The 23129-nt window shown below is 38.7% G+C and overlaps 2 long non-coding RNA genes across 3 annotated transcripts in view; one reads left to right on the top strand and one right to left on the bottom strand.

The window, feature by feature from the left end:
• Positions 1–80, top strand: part of LOC147799997 (uncharacterized) — a 76963-nt gene extending 76883 nt beyond the window's left edge. Inside the window, exon 3 of the long non-coding RNA XR_015424518.1 lies at positions 12–80. This is a non-coding gene — a long non-coding RNA (uncharacterized LOC147799997). The remainder of the gene's footprint in view (positions 1–11) is intronic.
• Position 81: 1 nt separating this feature from the next.
• LOC147799996 (uncharacterized) overlaps positions 82–23129 on the bottom strand; it is a 29523-nt gene continuing 6475 nt past the window's right edge. The window contains exons 1-3 of one of the 2 annotated variants that reach the window (XR_015424503.1): positions 20721–20887; positions 17373–17491; positions 82–2450 (exon numbers count right to left, since the gene is read on the bottom strand). This is a non-coding gene — a long non-coding RNA (uncharacterized LOC147799996). Of the gene's footprint in view, positions 2451–17372; positions 17492–20720; positions 20888–23129 lie in introns of those variants that run through there. The other variant, XR_015424502.1, reaches the window with a different exon arrangement.

The following is a 23129-nucleotide window of genomic DNA, read 5'->3' as shown; positions in this document are numbered from 1 at the left end:
AAAGTTCAAAGGTCAGGTCATAGTTCAAAGGTTAGGTCAATGTTGAAATGCAGACTGAATAAAGTGAAACGAAGAACTGACTCATTTTATCTTCAGTGTTATTTCTTTGTGTCTCTTGAAACAACAGAGCCCTTTACTTACATTTTTCTATTTCCCCGCCCTTCTGTGAAGACACCAAAGTTTAATTTGGTTTTCAAAAAGCTTTTTCAGCAAGCATGTTTTAATTAACTGACAATCTGTTGAATTTGGTGGTGCAGTGAGTTCTAAAAGTAACCTTCCCAAAGATGAGTGCATCTGCTGTCTATTTCAAAGTTTCAGTCCAATTGTTGAAATACTTGAAATTATTAAGCGCTGGTTCATTTTGAAATAACATAAAATTGCATGCAGTGCCATGTTTGTTACTACTTGCAAAAACTTTTTGATTGTAGACCAAAACTCATGAACTGCAATATCTTGAAATAGACAGCAGATATACTGAATGACAACACATCACTCAACATGAAAATTCAATCTTATTTTTGCAAAGTATCAACTTGGAAACGCATCTACACCAGCACATCAAATAAATGGCATAATTTTGTTTATTTTGGATGCTGATTTGTGAATCTCAAAAGAAAACGTTAAACGGTAAATTCAAGACCTTTCTGAGTGGAGTCCACAGAATCAATGAGCATCAAACTCATTTTTTTGGTCTTAAATTGGGATCGAAATTCAAAGTGTAGCTCTTTCCAAATTACTTGGTAATAGCAAGAAATAACTGTCATGGCTAAACATCCAATGCACATCAAGGCAGTGGAATCGAGCTGTATTACGGTAACATTTCAACTTAAAGGATCCAGGAAACGATTTTTTCTTAGAATCACTTTTTGTCTATCTCTGTACTCTTCTTCCATGTATGAACACTGTTTGACATCTTTTTTGAGTTTTTGTGAACTGAACAGCACCTTTTGAAAAAAAGCATTTCTGGACAAGTGAGGGCACTTTTGCTTTGATGTAAATCCAGGAAGACATGGTTCAGGTTGCATGTTTTTCGTGTTCAAATTGTGAACCCCAAATTTTTTATCTGGGAACATTTCTGTGAAAAGGAATTTTTGCTGGATTATTGCCATATACTTACACAGCAATAAATCGTCAAAAAAAAGAAATCTGCCACAGCAGTGATTAACAAAATCTAGAAATGTTATGTGCACAAATCAGTGCAACGTTGAGATTCAGTGCCTTGGATGATATCATAGTTCTTCTCATGAATATGCAAAAAGTCATCAAAATGTTGGGTTAAAATTGCAGAACAAAAATATAAAATGAGGTTGATTGAAACCCAAAGGTACAAAAAAAAATATATTTCCTGGTTCCTTTAAGGCCTGATGTTCATATGATGTGCTAGTGTAGATTGCATGTATCTTTCAAATTGGAAAAAGTCTAAAACTCTAACTTCGTACATCATTTAACAAGTATCAAATCCTTATGTCAAAAACTATGAATATTAAGGCTGATGACATTAAACATTTACATCAAATTAACAAAGTGAAACCAGGCACATGTCCCCAAACAAATGGTAGTTTGCTGTGATCAAATTGGATATTAAATTAACAAATCAGAAATCACTATACTTCATATAAAGGCCTTCATCTCTGAACTGTCTTATAAAACAGAACTGTCCGTTGTTGAACTAGTTTAAATTTTAAAACGAAACAGCTGAGATACTGTCCTTTCTCTGAAATTTCTGCAGCACGAGCTGTCAGAGTCTTCAATGCAACGTGTCAAATATATTAACTTCTTTCACTAACGGTTGACGAGAGCACACATCTGTTGACTTTAATGCGAGTTAGTAATGACAATATCAGGGAAACACTTTCAACTACATGCACATGTTTACATTGTACGAGCACAATTTATACAAAGATGTCTTTAGATTGGATCTGTGTGTTTCCCAGTAACTGTGACTAAAAAGGCTTTTGAGTGTAAACTGGATTCTTAATGACTGAACATTAAAAACTAAATCAAATGAGTCTTGATTTTGGTTTTGTCACTGATATGTGTATGTGCCTGGTTTCGACTCATATCTTAATAGGGCAAACCCATTGGCAGTTCTCATAAATAACTCAGCAGGGAAGCAAGCAGGTTTAAGTCAATTGTTTTTCAAACAAATGCTTTATAATGTTCCTTGAAAAACTATAATAAAACTTGAGCATAGTGTTTGTTTGGCTTCAGAATACCACTGGCATACGCCGATCATCTGTACAGTGGAAAACATTTTATCAAATCATTTCTTTGATCCTCCCTATGCCATGGATTTGCCCTTTTCCCAAGATAAATGTAAGTCCATCCAGTCACGAAGAAAATGCCCACACATTGACATCAGGTAGAGACATCAGGGATGGAAGGTTCATCTGTAGTTTTGGGTGCCAGCCAGGGGTTTGTAGAAGTTCAGTTGATCAATGGCACGCTTGCTGAAAAAAAAGAGAAAAAAACTGAGTTAGCTTGACAGATTATTCCTAATGAAATGGCAGGGTACAGGATATTCTACCTTCACTTTGCAAGCAAACATGGCTGACCACAGGTTCATTTTTTGTAATTTTCACCTTAATCTCACAGCTTTGCTCACAGGAGATCACATGTTGGAGTAAATCCTCTAGTACAAATTCAATTTGTTACCAAATGAAATGTCAATATCAGAGCATACATGTACATGCACAACTATGAATTCAGTTCACTCAAACTTTAACGTATTGACGGTTCCAATGACATAGTGATACTTTCTGTTTTATGAAACCTTCCTGTACCCTGCCTTGTGAAAACAAACACCCGATACTTGGAACTTCCATTCTAAAATTAATCACAAAGTTGGACTATGAATTGATGGAAAAAGGTCTGTCTAGTTCCACTACACAATTAGCCATCAAACCATCTATCAACAACTGCAGTTACCCATTGTTTTGTTAGGTTCAAACAGGACAGCTGATACTCAACATAACAATAAAATCATCTTCAAAAATTGCTGGTTGTGAGAGTAAAACCCAGTCAAACCTCAGGGGGGTTGTAAGTTGAATTTACTGTGGCTTTCCAGGGCTTTGAATAACTCATAAGGCATGAGTTTTCCAAATGGCATTATGATGGGAATCTTACACTTTGTGTGTTATATTTATATTTTTAAAAGTAGCCAAACCTCAACGAATAAAACTCAGGGACAAAAGTTGCATCACAATGTTCATCTCAGGAAACCCCACTTGAATCACTCTCTTGTGACCCTTTACAATTAAGCCCGCGGGAACGGGGAGTCCTATGGGTGCTACAGCACCCCCAAGGCTTTTGGACCGGAATGATGGTGTACAAAATAGCACCCCCAGCGTTGACCACGTTAAGCCACAAACATAATAAAACCCACCAATGTCAGAGATTAATCCACCAAAAAACCCTAGATGTTTATGATTACAATTAGAAATGTAACTTTTTCTTTAAACAATACATTTCTCAAGAGCACCGGATGTCAGTCAAAGTCTGTGTATTCATGTTGAAGTCCATTGCGGCTGTGTCCGAAACAGGCTTCCAAAGCTACGACTAGGTTTAATGTCTTGGTGTCTCAATGCATTGCCTATGGAATGAAGTCATAGACCTAGCTCTGGAGAACAGATTCGGACGAAGCCGTTTAATCTGTTTGGCTAGGTAGTCTGGTCCCCTGCCCAAAGATGCCACTGATAAAACATCTTCAAAGAGAATAGTCAAAATCATCGGGTCTGGTATCCAGACTACTTTGCTAGTGTGCCCAGTGCAAGCACCACGCACCGTACACGACCGGGGCGTGCATAATATAAAATGTTCACTCTTTGGTATCAAAGCACAGCTTGAGTTAAAAACTACAGCCCTGTTGTATCACGTGATTTGGTTATGTCACAGTAGCACAGGGGGGCCTGGGGGCACGTGTCCCCCCCACAAACTCCCAGTGGCCCCCACCCACTGAAAAAAACAGATGGAATGGATGAAAAGACCAGGCAAACACTAGGATTCATCTTGCAAGTGCTAGTAGCAGGGGGCACTTTATCCCAATCACTCTTTTCATTATAACAGTCACAAGTCGTCCCTGTTTTGGAGTACAGACTACCAGTATGGTGTCCTTATACCACCTCATTGGTCACTAAACTGGAGCAAATTCAAAGAAGAGCAACTTCAATGATACTCAAGCAGCAGATAGAGGAGATGAGCTACGAGGAGAGGCTGAAAACACTTAATTGGATGAGCCTGAGCCCAAGAAGAAATATACACCTGGTTAACTTCACCATGAAATGATTATTTAGGCCCATTGACAGCAAATTGGCTACATCTACTACATCTGTAAACACTTGGCACCAGGACACTTTATGGTTTCGTCATCATCACATCCAGACTTTAAGTCTTAAAGTCTTAAGAATTCACCTGTTCCCATTTTCCCTCTATCTGGAGTAAATTACCTGCACCTGTTCGAGATTCTTTATTGGTGGACTCTGTATGCAATTTACCCAGATTCTATGAAATGGTTATTTGGATATGTGTGTTTATAATGAGCTTCTACAGTGGTTCTTAGCCGGTATATTGGGATGGGTTGAACATCAAGGAGAGGGGATAGTGTAGAGGATAGACATGGAGATGTTTTTCATGGGGGGTGTGTTAGGGTAGTGGGGGGGGGTAGGAAATTGGGTGGAATGACTAGGAATGGTGGAAAAGGGCGGGGATTATACAGGGCAGGTGAAGGACGGGAAGGTTATGGGAATAGAGGTGGAATTTGGCTGGATATACTTACTGTGTACTCCAATTGCACATCAATATTTTTACATAATTTATGTTGCATGTTGGAAATGTTTGCACTCAAGAGTTTGGATTATATAGACCTTAGGGTTACAGTGACTCATCTTACTTTTGTTTATTCTGGCCAACCCTGGTGGCTCTATTCTTGTTCTATAATTGTAAATGGCCCTAATATTTACATTTTCTATCATGTTTATTGTTGCAGGTTTGTGCATGTCATTGTGATTTGTTATTGCATATTTTGTATTGAAGTAATGAGTTATTTTTGGTTGGAATGTTTGTGTCTTTGATGTTCAAGAATGGCCAAATCAGTAATACTAGTAATAATGACTTGAGAAGTGAGAAGATCAAAACAAAAGAAAACTCAAAGAGACTGAGTTTCTTCATTAAGAAGCAAACAGCAACACTAAGAGTTAAGCCTTTTTTTATCTTAGCTTGTTGAAGGAGAGAGCTTGGAGAGGGAAGCTGCATGTATAGACATGTAATGTTATCCAGGAAGAGTCTGGATGCTAGGCTGAATCCTGTACATAACTGTACATTGCATAAATTGAAAGGAGACTTTGATGCCCTCTGATGAGGTTAGTCTGAGCTTCAGAGGTTAGAAGAGAATGCTAAAAAGAGACAATTTATGAAACATATTGGAGACCTCTTACAGAGGAGGCCAGAAAGAGAGGGACATTTGGTCTTTCACAATTTTCCGTGTAAAAGCAGACCTGTCATTTGTGTATTAAAGAACTTTCATGTCCAATGGTTTCAACTCAAAGAAATGGCCTGTCCTAGCATGTTCACATGCATGATAGTGAGTAAATATACAGAAACCAAAACTACGTACAATCCCTGTACTTGTCAGAAAAGGATCAAAATACCTAAACTGCACTTCAATTTTTGTGATCAGCTTTTACAGCAAACTTTTAAGAGTTAGAACAAAATCAAAATGAGAATTCCAAACATCACTGCTTCATCAAACAAGCTCGTTACTCGATCCCAGCAAATATCTGCACTAAATGGTATTTTTTTCAAACATCTCTCAGAAAATCAGCTTCAAAATAATTTTTAAAATCTGAGAAATCAGCAAGATTATAAAGGGATTTTAAACTCTGCCAAAACGAGACAGAACAGTGTGAGGGGCTATTTCAATTGTCAATGCTTTTGACTTTCCTTTTTTCTTGAAAATATGTAAGTGCAAGAAGATGAAATACCTGACAACTGAAGTAAATTACAAATATTGTGTTTGGGCTTGATCAATTTGGCAATGAGTAAGTAACTGGGGGAAAAATGAATTAATTTAATAAAAGCATTGACAGTCAGCAACCTGATTTTACTTCTAAACTGCTTTTGGCAAGTTGCTGATGGTAACATGTATTATTAATATTGAGCAATTCAATTAAACAGCAAGTTGGCAATTTCCAATTGTACATTTTTATCAAACTTAACATTTTCAGCGACTCAACTATTTCCATTGGGATGGGAAACTCTAACTCCGCCAGCTAAGCTGACACCCTGAAGTGAGGCTATTCCAAGGAGAAAGAGCATTCCCACTAACTACATGTAATGAAAACATGCATTACAATGCACAAACAATGCACGTACATTTTGGTACATGATCAAGCGAACAAAAACAAGTCAACTTTTACTTTTACATTGATTTGAAATTTTTGCCTGCCAAAAGTAGGGAACACTTTGGAACAGAACAATGTAAAACAGTTACTAAGTGTTAAAATCTGTCAAACGGTTTTTTTAGGTGTTAAATTACCACTGGTACTACTAAATACTCCAGGAAAATATAACCTGATGGAAAGATATAATTAGGAAATTGTACAATTTGAGATCAAATCTGAATCCCAACAAAGGTAATACAGTAAATTACATTGCAATGGAAAGTTAACTTGTGAATAGGAAAATCTTTTTCTCTTCCCATTTAGGAATTCACTTTCATTTCACAAAACGTGAAAATTTTTTACTTAAGTTGGAAAAGATTTTCAAAGGCTTTCACACAAGTAGGAATAAGTGGGATGTGTTTTCTTAGATTTTCCAACAAATGGGAAAAAGTGGGAATAGATTTTCACAGATTTTCTCACAAGTGGGAAATCAATTCCATGCCTTGTATAATGTGAGTGTGTGTATAAAAGTGAATTCTTTCAACAAAATTTCCTATCCCAATTCAGTGTTAACTTTCAATTGCAATGTACTGTAAATGTATCTCTGCAAATCTTGGCCGCAATAAGGCAATGTCAGAGCAGCCCATTGGTGTTTTGTGGAAAAAAGTGTCTTTTCAAAGGAGTGAACTTTACAAATTCAAACTGGATGAACATTCAAGTGGGAAATCTTGACTTCATCAGTCTAAATGCCCACACTGTGTCGTGAGACTGTTCCAAAGACGGATGATTACTTCTAATTTATCAAAAAAAATCAATAAAAACAATATCTCTGTGATGTTTGAACAAAAATGAGCATGTCAATTAAACCATCTGAAGCATCTGCATAATACTGAATTATCTCACAAAATTTAGTCATGTTTATGTGTGCACTACTCAAAACAAGTTAAGAACCACTTTTTATTTTGTAATGTGCCTTTTCCCTGAAACTGTACATTTGATGTTTTGAAACAGTTTTTAAATTTCTTATTCCAGTGAGAACACCATCTACAATGTAGACAATCAAAAAATGAAAGAACTAGACCTCACTCATTTCAAAGCAGAAAAAAATTAGTGATGTACATTAATGAATAAGTGGGATACTTTGATATTCATTACGTTAAGGAACCACATACTTGTAATTTCACCACCATTAAATAAATAAAAAGCAAGAAACCATCTTGTATGGGTCTTTTTCCTCATGAATTCAAAATGGCTGAAAAGAACCAAATAAACTGTTCCTCTATACATGTACATGTACCTTTGAGAGAACTTACCAGAATGAACAAATGGTCATCAGAAAACAATGTTATGGGTTTCCAATTGATACAGTCTGCCATTTGCTGGAGAAAACTCCTACAAAGTCTTGCAGTTCACACTCATAACAATATCGATGTTATCAAATGCTAGTAGGTTTCTATTTTTTACCAAGTGATGAGTTACCTTTATCATGAAAATCCTCCGATTTCCACGGGCGCATACACATGTATAACTGAGTGGAGACATGTCTCATTATGATTTATAACAATATGCCATTTGGTGGAGAAACGTCAACACTGATTAACTTTGATACATGTAGGTCTTCCTTGCTACTGGATAGAGAGCCATCAATGTCATGATCTGTCATAGTCTGTTCTTGGGTGGACCGATGTCAAATCTGATAATGTCACAGATCTCCACTTATTACTTGGTGGAGATCCATTAATGTCATGATCTGTAGCAATCTGCTCTTGGGTGGAGAAATGTCAATTGAACATGTAGATGGAGAGGCATCATTGTGATAACTGTTGCATGCCTTCATTTGTAGCTGCACTGAGAGACATCACTGCGATGAGCTATCATACAGGAAAAGTCAGCTAGTCCCTCAAGCAGGACCCGTTCAGCAGTGGATCCTCAGTGGATGTCCTCTGGGAGCTTCATCATCCACTTGGCCTTGTGCAGGTCTCCACTTGCAACTTGGTGGAGAGACGTCACAGTGATTAGGCATTGCTGGTTTTCACTGGCCACGCTGATGTGGTGAGCTGTCACAGGCCTGTATTTGCTGCTTAGTGAGGGGACACCACTGTGATGAACGATCTCACAGGCCTTCATTTGCAACATTAGTGAGGAGACATCACCATGATGAACTGTCAAAGGCCTCTATTTGCTTCTTGGTGGAAAGATGTCATTGTGATGAACTGTCACGTAGGCCTCAATTTGCTCCTTGGTGGAGAGATATCACTGTGATGAACTGTCACGTAGGCCCTTGCTCCTTGGTGGAGAGATGTCATTGTAATGAACTGTCACGTAGGCCTGAATTTGTTAATTGGTGGAGAGATATCACTGTGATGAACTGTCACGTAAACCCTTGCTCCTTGGTGGAGAGATGTCATTGTGATGAACCATCATGTAGGCCCCTATTTGCTCCGTAGTGGAGAGATGTCACTGTGATGAACTGTCAAACTTAGGCCTCTACATGTATTTGCTCCTTGGTGGAGAGATATCTTTGTGATGAACTATCACGTAGGCCTCTATTTGCCTCCTTGGTGGAGAGATATCATTGTGATGAACTGTCACGTAGGCCTCTATTTGCCTCCTTGGTGGAGAGATATCATTGTGATGAACTGTCACGAAGGCCCCTATTTGCTTCTTGGTGAAAAGATATCATTGTGATGAACTGTCACATAGGCCTCGATTTGCTTCTTGGTGGAGAGATATCATTGTGATGAACTGTCACATAGGCCTCTATTGGCTCCTGGGTGGAGAGATGTCATTGTGGCGAGCTGTCACAGGCCTCTATGTACTACTAGATGGAGTGATGATATTGTGTTTAACTGCAATAAAAGTCCATTTGCTGACCTGTTTTGCATATCCTGGAATCATTCAAGAAGATGGTTCAGTCCTGTAGACTCACTGCATCGACAACAATTTTCATTTCAAGCTAGCAATTTCTACAAATGATCATGTCTCATTTTTCTTGGAAAAGTTATGGTTCTGACTTTGCTACTTCATGTACTGTACCGTATCAGCAAAATTTGTCATGAGGAATAAGACACCATAAAAGACAGTTTCTTGGTTCTTAACACAAAAATACCCTTAACTAATTACATGTACATGTACATATCTCGCTGCTACCTTAATTCAAGGTACGAGACTATCAGAAATTCTAACCAAACATCAGTTGGATTCCCAGCTTCCTCCTTTAACCCTCAAAGAGCCGTTTTATTTTTGCCCATGTAGCCCCACCCCCCAAGATTTTGGCAATGCCACAACGGATTTGTTTAAAATTTAGTGTTCATGTAAAGACATTCCTTATTAATATAAAGTTGAACTTTGAACTCAATCAAACATATATGTTTGTTGTTTTTCAGTAATTTGAGGTTCAAGGCTACATGCGTGTCAGCCTTTGCACTTTGAACACAAAAGTACATGTCCATGTACAAAACATACATTTGGCTGACCTGTCTCAGAATAATGCCTGCTGTGCTAGAACGATATGTTCCATTCTCACAAAATTGATGTCAAAATGACCATAAAACTCACTCTTAAAAGTCTGAAAGGCTGAGCTCCTGCAGTGATAACAGAAAAAATATTCAGAGTGGAATTTGCCCCAACCCCTGGCTATTTTAGGATTAACTGGAAGACAGAACCTTGTCTTGAAACTCGTCACATAAAAATGCATGTTTTCTTCATAGAGTTGGATTCATTATTATATCCAACTCTATGGTTTTCTTACAACTTTTGGAGAAATTTTGTAATTTACAGAGTTACCACATCCGTGATTGAATGAATAGCTAAATATTCAACCAGTCAGTTGGTTTCATCAGTACAATCCACTCTAAAACAATACTTGATTGAATGAATAGCTAAATATTCAACCAGTCAGTTGGCTTCATCAGTGCAATCCACTCTAAAACAATACTTGATTGAATGAATAGCTAAATATTCTACCAGTCAGTTGGCTTCATCAGTACAATCCACTCTAAAACAATACTTGATTGAATGAATAGCTAAATATTCAACCAGTCAGTTGGCTTCATCAGTGCAATCCACTCTAAAACAATACTTGATTGAATGAATACATGTAGCTAAATATTCAACCAGTCAGTTGGCTTCATCAGTGCAATCCACTCTAAACCATGATCATCTCCTTCAAACAATGTTTGAGTTGTTTGAAATCAAATATCAGGGACACGGAGTTATTTTGATACTTATTCCCAGTCTAGAGGTGACTTTTTTATTCCAATGTGAGAAGTTGCCCAAGCATACTCCTATCACAGCATCCTTAACTGACCATTAGCCAAAAGTGACAAGGTAACATGATCCTCTAAAGACAATCCAGTCTTACACTGATGTTATTAACTGTCACCCACTCCCCTTCCTAGCTCTGCTATCTTGGTGTAGGACATGTTCTCTGTACAAAAGACTACTTCAAAATGACAGGTGAATCGTGCAATACTCTGGCTAAGATCAAGAAGGCTGTTAGTATCTGGATTCTGAAACGACAGTGAGACGGTTATTTTTTTCATGTACATGTACGTACAGAAGTTGATAGGAAAGAAAATAATTTTAGACAAATCTAAAATAAGGATTTAGCTCCAACAAGGCTGAGTATCAACATGAAGGTGGTTCATTCTATGACTTGGCCTAACGCTAGACCCTTAAGATTGAAGAGAGATTAACATTCATGTCTGCATGTACCAGACAAAATTGAAACCCATAGGAAGGAGGGTTAGGGAGATATTGTGTAGGAAAGGCTTGGTTTTTGTTTTCAAGTATAACGTTTTCAAGTAAGAAAAATAAAGACTGGAAATGTACCATTGATCATTCAAACATTTTGCACAATGTAATCGCCATCTTGTCTGCAAAGTACATGGGACCAAGGTTTGTAATGTAAACCTACATGTACTGGTGTAGATTTCCCTTGTACTCACAGATGGCACAGTGCTACTGTAATGAATATCACTGAGCCCAGGGGAACCTATCAACTGCCATTTGTTAAATCCTTGGGATTTGTACATGTACAAGTGAGGGATACGTACCTGTACAAGTGACTTTTTATTGACAATTTTACTTGCCAACAATAATCTTAGAATGGCTGATTTGGAGGCATCATTTTAGTGGCTGCATGCATGAGGGTGCTCTCCAGTGGTGGTTTTATCTTTTACCATTTTTAAATAAATATATTTTTATTGCCAACAGTTTCAGTTTTTTTTACTTAACGGAAGAATGGAAAGTGGGCTATGACTGAGTGGCTGAGGTATACCAGGCAAAATGTCTTGGTTTAATCCTTGGCTAAGACTAGAGCATGCAGTCAGTAAGAGTAAGTCATAGTTAGTCCCAGTAGAAGAGGGAGGAGGGGACAGGGGATATCCAATACTGTTTGATGCTTGTTTATAGTGTGACCATATTCTCACTGTCTGCCATGGATGCTGTGTTTGTTTGTCCAATGTTGGAAATTTCTGGCAGTCTATTTTGTGTATACAATGCTTCATTTTTCAGGGGGGGTTCCCTTCCAGTGAAGTTAGATGAAGTGTCAATGTACAATGTAAATAGCACTTTAGAGTAGCTCTAGCAGACCACTGCTCCACCCAGGTTATATTGATCCAATCAGAGACAGACTGTGGTGAGGAGAGATAAATAACTAAAAGCAGTAGGCCTAAAGAAGAAACTTTGAGAGTAGGTCCAAAGGCAGGAAACTGACAGTGGAAGGGGAGACCAAGTACAATGGCCATCAAGAAGAAAGTCTGAATGTAGGAAATAGACAGTAAAAAGAAGAAACAAAGTGTTGATGACAGTCGGGAAGAAACTTGGAGCATAGGGGAGAAAACAGACAGCAAGCCATTAGGAGAAATCTACAGTGTTAAATAACATGTGGGGAAGTGACCACTGCCTAATCACCATTGAAATAAACCACCATGTACATGTAGGCCTCTATGAAAATACTAAAACTGTACACCTACATGTAAGTGGTCTCTTAAAGAAGCTGACTGGGGAAAATTTGTACAAGAATGGAAGCCATTTAACACTGCAAACATTGATGATACATAAAATGATTCATCTATCAACTCAATCATGTAATGACTGGTTCCATACCCAAGATCAACCCTACTCCTACAAATAAACCTCCCTCTTCCTGGGGGAATGACAGTCAGCGAGTACAGGGAGCAAAAGGAAGGTTCTGGAAAAAACAACGAAAAACAAGACTACCATCTGACTTGTAAAAGAGCCTGTGCCATTGCTAAGGAACTATTCAAGTTGCACAAGAAAAGACTGGGAAAAATTTGGCAATGTTATCTGGAATAAGATTATATGAATTGACCCTACTCACAAAAAGAGTAATATTCCAGTTATACACTATAGTGGCATCAATATTACCAGTGATACAGGTAAAGCTGACGCATTTGTTGACAACTTTGCTAAAACAAGTAGTACTGAAATTACGATACCTCTTTTATGGATACTAAACAAGAGGCTACAAACAATCTCAGTTTACACGACAACAATGATAGTGTTATTAATGAACCATTTAATATAACAATATAGTGATAAAACATTTTCTCACAAAACCCAGGGAATACTCATTATCGTCAATATGATTTGGCACGCTTTCCAATGTCCCAAGACTCTATCTTTATTCTCATCCTCAAACCGGGAAAAGATCCTGCTAAAGCAGCTCTCTGAAATTGCCCCCTGTTCCTAAGCCAGTCTACATGAACGTGAAAATTATGAAACAAAATGTAAAAAAAAAAAAGCCCTACACCCTACTGTACTGTACTGTACACACAAATGCACATGTAGCAATAATATGTACAGATCTACAAATGGATAGCAAGTATCCAAACTTCAACAGATCCAGGGGTAAAGTTAATATACATGTAGTTAAGTGGTTTTCCACAAACCTATGGGTTCCTCCTCTACAGGGTCTGAATCCAATCCAGGCTATTACATGTACACGTATGTGTATGGATTGGATTTTCATTCATTGCCTAATTTCATTGGCTTTCCCTGGGAATTTCAACTGGGATTCTGTCCTCCAACCTCCATTTGTCGTTTCTCTGCAAGTTTCTTCAGCCCAGTACACTGGTACCACGGCTTTGTCAAAATCATGAACTTGTGATGCCCGAGGGCATGGTCCGTCTCAATTAATTTTCGAGCAAGTTCTACTGTTAAAACTTTGGTGAATTATAATTGTTGATTACCTGTACATAGCCGTAATCGATGTATGATATATATGCCTAGAGTCCACATGTCATGAGCCTATACGTGCAGCAGGCATGTGCATTGCAAATGGAAGCTGTTGAATGTGTGCCGTCATCTTGCAGAACACGTAATTAACTCCGAACACTGATTAATTGATTCTCCTAATTAACCATTCTCACTTTTATGTGATAGAATAATTTTCAAATTTTAGTTGATTATAAAGAGATAATTTTGGCTATTCAGGCAATTTAAGAAATATGATTGGGAAATGCATAAGAGTGCCACCATAAAGTTACAATGTGATAACAACTATTGAACCCAAAAGAATTCTTAGATGCATGATGGGAGAATATAAAAAGCCAAGCATGACGTGCTCACTTTATTTGCCTCAATAAGTTGTGTTACTCGATGTTAGGTAAGAAACTTTCTTTGTTTTCTGATTTATTTAAGATCTCTGAAGTACATTTTCTGTCTGTTAGTTCTTGATTATTAATGATTTAGAGCCTCTCCAGATGATGATGAATTAATTTTGAACGACATCTTTCACTGTAAATTCAATATCCATCGCACATTACGATTTCTTGAAGCTTTATGACGTTATAAACTAAACTAAAGGAATGTGATGACTTATTAAGCAGAGACTGTGGCTTCATGATAAGAACATTGTTATGAGATGACTTCTCTGATATTCATTGTTCTGATAAATTAATGTAATTAAGTCACCGCAATAAGTTACTCTACGCACACGATTCAAGCAACACCGAGAAATCGCAGAGGCTAGGCGCAGTTACATGTAAAACTGGCTGAGTATTCAAGAGGGTACTGGCAAATTGAGGAAGGAGGTGGCACCGTTACAGAAACCTACCGCAGTAACTGCAGCAGGCGCTGGTTGCTGAGGTAGTAGATGAAGTTATGGAAATCTATTCCAGAGAAATTGCAGCAGGGCTGGTTACTGATGTAGTAAATGAAGTTATAGAAATCTACCAGGGTAATTGCAGCAGGGCTGGTTACCAATGTAGTAAATGAAGTTATAGAAATCTATAGGGGAGTGATTGCAGCAGGGCTGGCTACCGGCGTAGTAGATGAAGTTATAGAAATCTACCGGGTTAATTGCAGCAGGGCTGGCTACTGATGTAGTAAATGAAGTTATAGAAATCTATAGGGGAGTAATTGCAGCAGGGCTGGTTACCGATGTAGTAAATGAAGTTATAGAAATCTACCAGGGTAATTGCAGCGGGCTGGTTACCGATGAAGTAAATGAAGTTATAGAAATCTATACCGGGGTAATTGCAGCAGGGCTGCTACCGATGTAGTAAATGAAGTTACAGAAATCTATATCGGGGTATTTGCAGCAGGGCTGGTTACCAACGTAGTAAATGAAGTTACGGAAATCTATACCGCAGTAACTGCAGCAGGGCTGGTTACCGAAGTACATACGTACGGTACGTACGTACGATGCTACCCCTAACCCTACAGGGTATTTTGGCTACAAACCCTGCCAGACGCATCAAACTGCATCAGCTGTCCAAATTACTTGGTAGCACAGCGCAGCAAAGTGCAGCTATGGATATTGCTGCATGTGGCAGGCAAGGCCATATACATGTATGGTGTTTGTCAGTGCTGGCACTAGTCCCTTACCAATTGCAGCAGTATGCATCAGGTATCAGAGTTGCTGGCAGTGTGTATTTTAGTATTGTGCATTTGTATTCAGTCGCTGGGATTTTCTTGATGAGACCAAATATTGAACTATACATTTGTCTCTTCTCTTCCTTTTAGGTTTTTTTATAATTTCTTCTTCCTTTTTTGTTTTCTCTTTGCTTCTTTTATATTCTTTGTTTCTTTTCTTTCTTTGACTCTATTTCTGTGGTTTTCTTGTTGTTTTCCTTCTTCTATTTACATTACAGTGAAACCCAATAGTGACCACCCTTCAGCCTTTGCCCAGCAACCCCATTCCCCAGTGACAGTAACCAATCTCCCAGCACTTACATGTAGCTGGTTTGACTTCAATTTCCATCAGTATTGCTATAAAGTTCACAGCAGTCAGTGGTTGCATTTTACATCAAAGTGCATCAGAAATTTTTCACCTGATACACTATGCTGCGTCTGGCAGGGTTAGGGGTAATTACTAAATTACGTAATTACGTAATGGAAGTGGTAGCAATATACCGGAGCAGCCTCAGCACAGCTTTATTCATACTTAGGCAGACTTATAATATGCAGTGAAGTAATGAATTTCGGGTAAATCGAGGAACCAAAGACTAAAGAATTGTTGGAAGTGTGCTGTTTAAATATCTGAATAAAACAAACAAGGTTGACATTACGCAGTTGTCAAACCGTTGTTTACCTCCATTGTCCCGACTCAAGTTTAACTACCTGGTTGTTAATTTCACTGAAATAAATCTGGGGATTCAATAATTTATTGTTGCAGTCCCACCACAGGTGAGTGCCTTCTAACCAGACCAACAGAGAGAAACTCCGGCGGCCGCGCACGGGACAAACTGAGTGACTTTATCTTCAATATGGAAATCAGCCACAAGTGGGTTGACTCATACAAGCAGCCTACAGAGCATGTAGTGCAAGGAACAAGACAGATTTGTATCTCCATGACTTCTTACGCAAAGACTTACCACTGAACCACTCAGTGTGGGTAAAATGCTGAAAATTAAATGTTAAATGACAGAAAATGCATTCTGTCCCTTATTTGCTCAACAATCAAATCGGTCGGCATTCTTTAAACACTATGGGGTGAATCAGTTCTTAGAATACTGTTCAACACAACCTGTTTTAGTTAACACTCAGATCACGCTCTGGGTAATCAGTTGAAATAGATTCATTCCAGCATCGCAATGCTGATTCCCGGAAAGTGACTGGCAGAAGAAATCCTCACTGCAAGTTTCCATAAAAATTAAGGCTGCCAGATGACTGTAATTTGGCTGGACTCTGTACCAGTTTCTACAAAATGTCTTTTGTTGTTTTCGGGGGATATGCTTTACTGAAACTAGAGCCGCTTGTCCCATTCATAAAATAAAATTAGGGCTGCAATTTAGCCTTTGCAAGTATGATTGCATATTGCTTTCTATCAGGTCCTTCTAGTGGTCAAGAATAGAGCAATGATGGCTTACTTTCACATAATTAGGAAAAGGCTTGATATTGTTAAAAAATCTGGCAGCCTCTTTTGAAATGTACAATGTACCTAGGATTTTACCCTAAGAGAAATGTGTGTCCTCCACTCCATCACATCAGGTACATGTCCATGAATGAAAGGACCGTATTTAAATGAAGACCACACATCTGCTCTTTTTAGGTTGGAAACTGTTGTGTTGAAAGGTTGCAGGTAAAAAGTCACAAAGTTCAACGATAAGCATAATGAGAGCATTCAATGCAATTTCATTTTTTTCCAGCAATGCATGCAAAACAAACATTTGGTTGGCACAGACCAAACTGTGTTTCTTTGAAATCAATCAGTCCAACAGAAACTACCCCTCTGTTCTTCAGCATCAATCAGAACTTGTGCTTCAAAGTACATTAAAGGGCTGAAGCCCAAATAAGCCATATTTCAGATTCCAGGGCCCACTGGGGGCTTGATATGCCCCTTGACAGAACATCAGAACAGTCAGGTTCCCCTATACAGTCAGGAATTTGGAAGCTTAATGGCCAATTACATGAAGTAAAAATGGCAAATTATCAACATCCACCAGTATGGCACTGAATGTGGACCTGTGTTTGTACAGCACATGATGGAGTGGAGCACACTGGCTCCTAAGCTCTCTGCCTCACCTTGTAATGTCAGTCCTGTCAGTGTGATGAGGAAATCTTGCTATTGGTCCGAGAGAACTTCTTGCAACACAACAACATGCATTCAAAGGATTTTTGGTGGCATTCCACAATTGTTCTTCCTGACAAAGGGAAAATAAGAAAATGTGAAAGTTAATCACTAATCAGAAGAGGATATCATAATGTTTTTATGAAATACAGGCATTTATTTCACCCACACACAAATTTTGCTTATCAATGATCACATTTTAATTACAGATTTTTGGACTTACAGCAGCGTACATGTATATTCATGACACTGTATACTTAGTGCTTGTCCGAGAGCAGACGTCTTGACCACTTGACACCAAGCTTGCCAGCTGGCCAGTCCGAGTCAAGTCAGATGCAGCAGCGGGTATGCAAACTTTTTCAAGATGTACTTTACGTAGGGGAGGAAACAATTACAGCTTTTTGCCCTTAACACCAACGTACATTTATGACTTTGTGTAGATCTTTTTCACAAACAGGATTGCGCTAAATGTAAACAATACCACCATATGTGGTGGAGGGGGGGCAAATATAAACGCACATGCGGCTTCAGGCTTATTCATTATTAGGGAATTCGACAAAATCACCAGATCAAATAGCTATATCAGCAAGCATGTAAAAACTTGATGACAAAAACCCACGGTAAAAATGGTAACCCTCAATATTTCACCTTAACTTTGTGGTCCTCTTGTAGCCAAGAACTTTCTCTTTCAAAATGTCTCATTAGCTTGTACTAAATTGCTGTCTAACACCCACAAAATAAATCCGAAAGAACAATGAATCAAAGAGCTTTGCAGTCGGGCAGTAGTGGCTTCAGCGGAGGACACCATTTCGCGAATCAATGCTCAAAAACCTTTGAACTTTGAGTTCTATTTCTCTTCCGGTAAATGCCCTATTAGTTGTTTTTATGCAATATTCTCAACAAAAAGGCTCTGACCTTTCGACTGATACCAAGGTTATCCAAACTTTACAGGTAATTTCACACAAAAAAATTGTTAAAATCACACCATTTAATTCCACCAATTTCTATGAGAAAACTGACCAAAACTTCATAAAGGGGAGAGAAGGTGTGTAAAAGTAGTATTTTCGGAAAGTTTGGAGTGTGCTAATTCTAACAGTGTGTGTTGCTGTTTCTGGAACTTGCTATAAGCTGCGATTTTCACATGTTTGTGAACTGTCAGATTTCAGAAATTTTGCCAATCCACACATTAGAGCTGCACATGTCCATTTATACCAAGACTGGTTCCCATCCTGTCTCAGTCCTCCGAAACACATATGATAGGGACAATGACCAGTCCAATGATGCCCAATGGATTGTGTCATTGCCAACCTCCACTCCATGGGCCATGTGTGTGTTCCTTCAGTGGGAACCAACGTGGCAGGGCAAGATTGTACCCATGGGAATAAGGTTGTGTAGTATGTTGAGGGGGCTCCGCGTAGAGCCGGGGTATCAATTGTCTCTTGACAGACAAACAGATGCCCTGAGACACGGCTGTCTGATTTTGATGATTCTGGCATTTATTCCAGCTCTCCCAAAATTTGAGTAGACTTCCAGTCAGTCACAGCAGGTACAGGTAATAAATGTGAAAGTGATGAGTGTCCCCCCTGATTCAAGAATTATCCCCTGGCAAACATATAGTGGTGCGTCTTCCCTCGTGACACTCAGGGCGCCATGTCGTTTCGAGTGTTAGCAACACGTAACAACAACCCAACTCCCCAAAACGACAACTTTTTACGTACGTTCCAACGGAAGACCCCAATTCTATTGTTCTCCCTGACCCGAGGTCACACACCGTCTTCCCAGATACAAGGTCTATTTTTAGAACATACATACAGATACCAGGTACTCAATTTAGAACGGAGCGCCCTCTCGTGATATAAATACAATTTACCAACGAGTTCAATAGTCAAATGTGTACGTGCTTAATACTGAAACTTATTTGTTGCTGAAACCCTTCCGCTACAGTTGCATTGTTGGACTGGTTGCTGTCAGTTTATATAAGTCTAGAGTACTGCAACAGAATGGGAACCAGTCTTTGTTTCAATGGACATGCGCCACAGCATGAAGCTCATGGTGTGCTGATTGTCGGTGAAGAGAGAGGCAGGATCCTAAGTAAAATGTCTGGATTTTGCTAAAAATTAGATGGTTACTTGTCCACAACTCATATAGCATGCAAGTTAATGAGGTATTTTTAAGTATTGACAGCATTTTGGGAAAAGATTTGATTGAGAAAATGCAGTTTCAGGCACAATAACTGGGCACATTCAAAATCCTGTAGCGTTATGAACCAGTAAATTTGGACCTGGGAGTTTCTTCGAAGTGTGGGTTACAGTTCTGGGGGTATTGTTTAAAATGGTCAAATGTTGCATGCATAGACAATCTTTTACTGGCATGTTGTGCATGTCTGTACATGCCCGCGCATGGCCCACACTTTCTGTAATAGTCTGTTGTGTTTTTATACTTTACTTCTTATAAATGACACCTTAAAAATACAAACTCCACATTTTTCCTTCATTTTCAGAAATCCTTGATAAAAATGTAATTAAATAATCAGATATTGCGTGTCCAGCTTTAGGCCTAAAGTACTTAGGGTGGTATTTGCATTTGTTTCACTTTCAAGTTTTCAACCACTCCACTCCAAAATTGTTTGCACAACAGCATACATGTACATGTAACAGTTACATAATTTAACTGAGGTTAGTCTTGAGACCCATAAAATGTGGCCATTTATTGCCCAAAAGCCTATTTAAGCATGACTGACAGTACTTGCAGGCTGTCGTTTCGGTAATAATAGGCTTCAGCAGGGAAACTAATAAACCGATGCCAGTTTCATTCTACAAAATAGATGTAAATGAAACTTACGTGACAGACACATATACCCTTACTAGTATCTTTCAAACATTCATAACTCTACAAGCTATGAAGGTGATACACCAATGACTTTCTCGAGCTGCTCTTTCCAACCATACCAGGCTTGTGGTTATTGCTAGAAAAAAATTAAATCCATCGTCCTTCCTATGACATTAAGATGTTCCACGGAAAAAACCATTCACAGTCCCTATATCCTTGTTTTGTGTGTGTGTTTTTTTTGGGGGGGGGGTTGGTGATAGAATTTGACAAAAACACCGATTATTTCCTTTCCTACTCTCTTATGAAGTCTTTTTTATAAAAAAAAAATCCTGGATACACCACTGACGGGAGGAGAAAACCATGACACATGCCAACAAACCCTTTTTCCGACACTCTACAAATTCAACGTCAACAATAAATCGCACTAGTTCATTTTGAAGTGTTGGTTTCAAATTCATTGAAATAATACCCACCGAATAGCTGTTACTAACCAACCCTCGTACCGTCTGGTAGCAGAAAAGAAGAAATAGCCCAATACTCTCCCAATACTTCTGCTTCAAAATACGAGTCACAAATTCTGTAACACCTTCTAAACACCCGCCATCGCAATTTAGACTGCGCGCGCATTTAGAGCACGTGTTGTGGCCTCAGACACAAAAAGGAAGACTGGTTCCCGCCAAGCACTACGAACTGCTGCTAAGTTGGAAAGATATCTGACGGAAACCAATCCAATCAATTTATTTTGTTTTGCTGAAATATTACATATTTTCTCCGCTCAATCGGCTCCCAGCCTCAACATTCAAGCTACATCATAACCAATGGCTTTATGATGACTTCTGCCTTGACATTCCAATTGATGATCAATGGTTTATGCCCCATGGAGAAAATTCCGAGCGCGCATGCGGACTTTACTTTCAAGCAGACAACAGCAGTTTTGCAGACGATGTTACAGCGCAGAATTTTTCAACGACTGACCTCGTAAACTTATACCAAAGTTTAACAGTAAAAAGAAGTTTTGAGAGGATCTAAACGCAACAGCACGAACAAAACACAATTTCCCTCCATTCATAAGGTTTTTAAGTAACCGTAAATCTCACAACAGTATAAGAGAAGTGGATTTTACGGACCCTTTCTACCAAAGAAAAAATCGAAATTGCCAAAATTTGCACTCAGTTCATCAAATAATAGAAAATAAGTTTTCTGAGACAAAAATCTAGCACCAAATTAAAGATTCACCCTTACTGCATTGACTTCATGCATTTATTTTGAAGCAACAGGAAAAAGTTTAAAAATCAGGTCATTTTGAATCACCCCTAAATCGTATCGATCCAACGGTGCACGAAAATTTGAAGCCATTATACATTACCAAAATGGTATATCCAACACTAGGATGATTTTCTGTTGTACCGATTTCGTTAGTACTGATACCATTTAATAGGGTAGAATCGTGAAATTAGAGACATTTCCATTTCAAATGGAGTTCCATAATATGGTGTTCCAAAGACGACACGTCACGTCGCCCCATATTGTAAGCGCTTCTCGGTCCGTGGGTGCACCACAGCTAGTAAATTTCGTAGACAGCAGTGATAAATCCCCATACTTCACAAATATTTAAAAAATACTCAAAACTTTCGCAGGTGTTCAGGTTGCACAGAAAAACGATGTTTGGCATGTCCTTTTTTAATTTTCCTTTCAATTTTTAGTAGGTTGGCCGATGAATTTTAAATACCCTTAAATACGTGAACCGGGCATTGAAGGCTTATTAGGCCAAGGTTTTTCAATATTTCATCAATTGTCTGCTAACTCAGAGCATATGACGCAAGATATGAGACGGAGCTAGAGACACCCCCCCCCCGCTTTGTGTCGGTCATTGTCTCACTGGAAACTGAGGAATTCTTTTCAGATATCTAGGAGGATGTATTAGATAACAATTAATAATCTAGAGTGTGTATAGCGATTGGACATGTTGGGGGTACTCCTCGGTCTCATTTCTGGCTGGATATAACTCCGAGCGCGCAAAACGAGCACATCAAACAATCCCATCCCGCCAAGAAAAGATTCGCCCTCAAGAGTCTGGCAAAGCGACGGCGACAGCGACGTGTCGTCTTTGGAACACCGCTGGCATGGACTACAGTGCTGTACCCCGACGTCAAAGTCGCCGCGTCCGCCTCAGCGCATCTGAATGAACATGAACACGTCACGCGTAATAGTACACATGTAAACGTATACATACACGACTGCACTTGACCCGTGACTCCCGCTGTAAGAATTTATGTACACAAAAGTCTGCCCTTAGTAGAGGGTATCCTCTTTTTTGTCAAAAGTTCGACAAAGCAATAACTCCTGACTTTAACAGTTAAGTTTTATTAGGACATAAAATAATTTTAGATTCGATATGTGACGGATTTTTCCATTACAAAATATCTGCATTCACACGATTTGGCGCGAAAATTTAAATTCGAACTTATTTTACACATGTAGCCTACAAACGTTTTTGTCCAGCAGATCCCCAATTTTCGCGTGCAATCGATTAAGACAGTCTTCCACTTTATATGTACATGTATCTAGTTTTTATAACCAGGAAAACCTATAATTTGGCAATACACATTTTTTTCTTGTAAAAAATAAAATAACTTGGGAGTTATAGTGAAAACCCCTCATTTCATTACCTCTTAGAGGCAGGGCACAAAATAAGTGCTACAGAAAAATGAAATGATTGATGTAATTTGGATCTGTCATGAAAAATTTCACTATTTATACTCAGTTTCCTGGAAATCCATGCCTCATCTCATTTTGCAATCAGAGCGCGATCAGACATGCAGTTGTTACATGCAACTTGTGCGCATGCGCACTTTGGCAGAACATTCGTATGTTTACGTACG

The sequence above is a fragment of the Acanthaster planci genome, linkage group LG02, assembly GCF_054643075.1.
Source record: "Acanthaster planci isolate LZ-2023a linkage group LG02, COTS_SCS, whole genome shotgun sequence".
Classification (NCBI taxonomy): Eukaryota; Metazoa; Echinodermata; class Asteroidea; order Valvatida; family Acanthasteridae; genus Acanthaster; species Acanthaster planci.
This window is presented reverse-complemented; position numbering and strand designations above follow the sequence as displayed.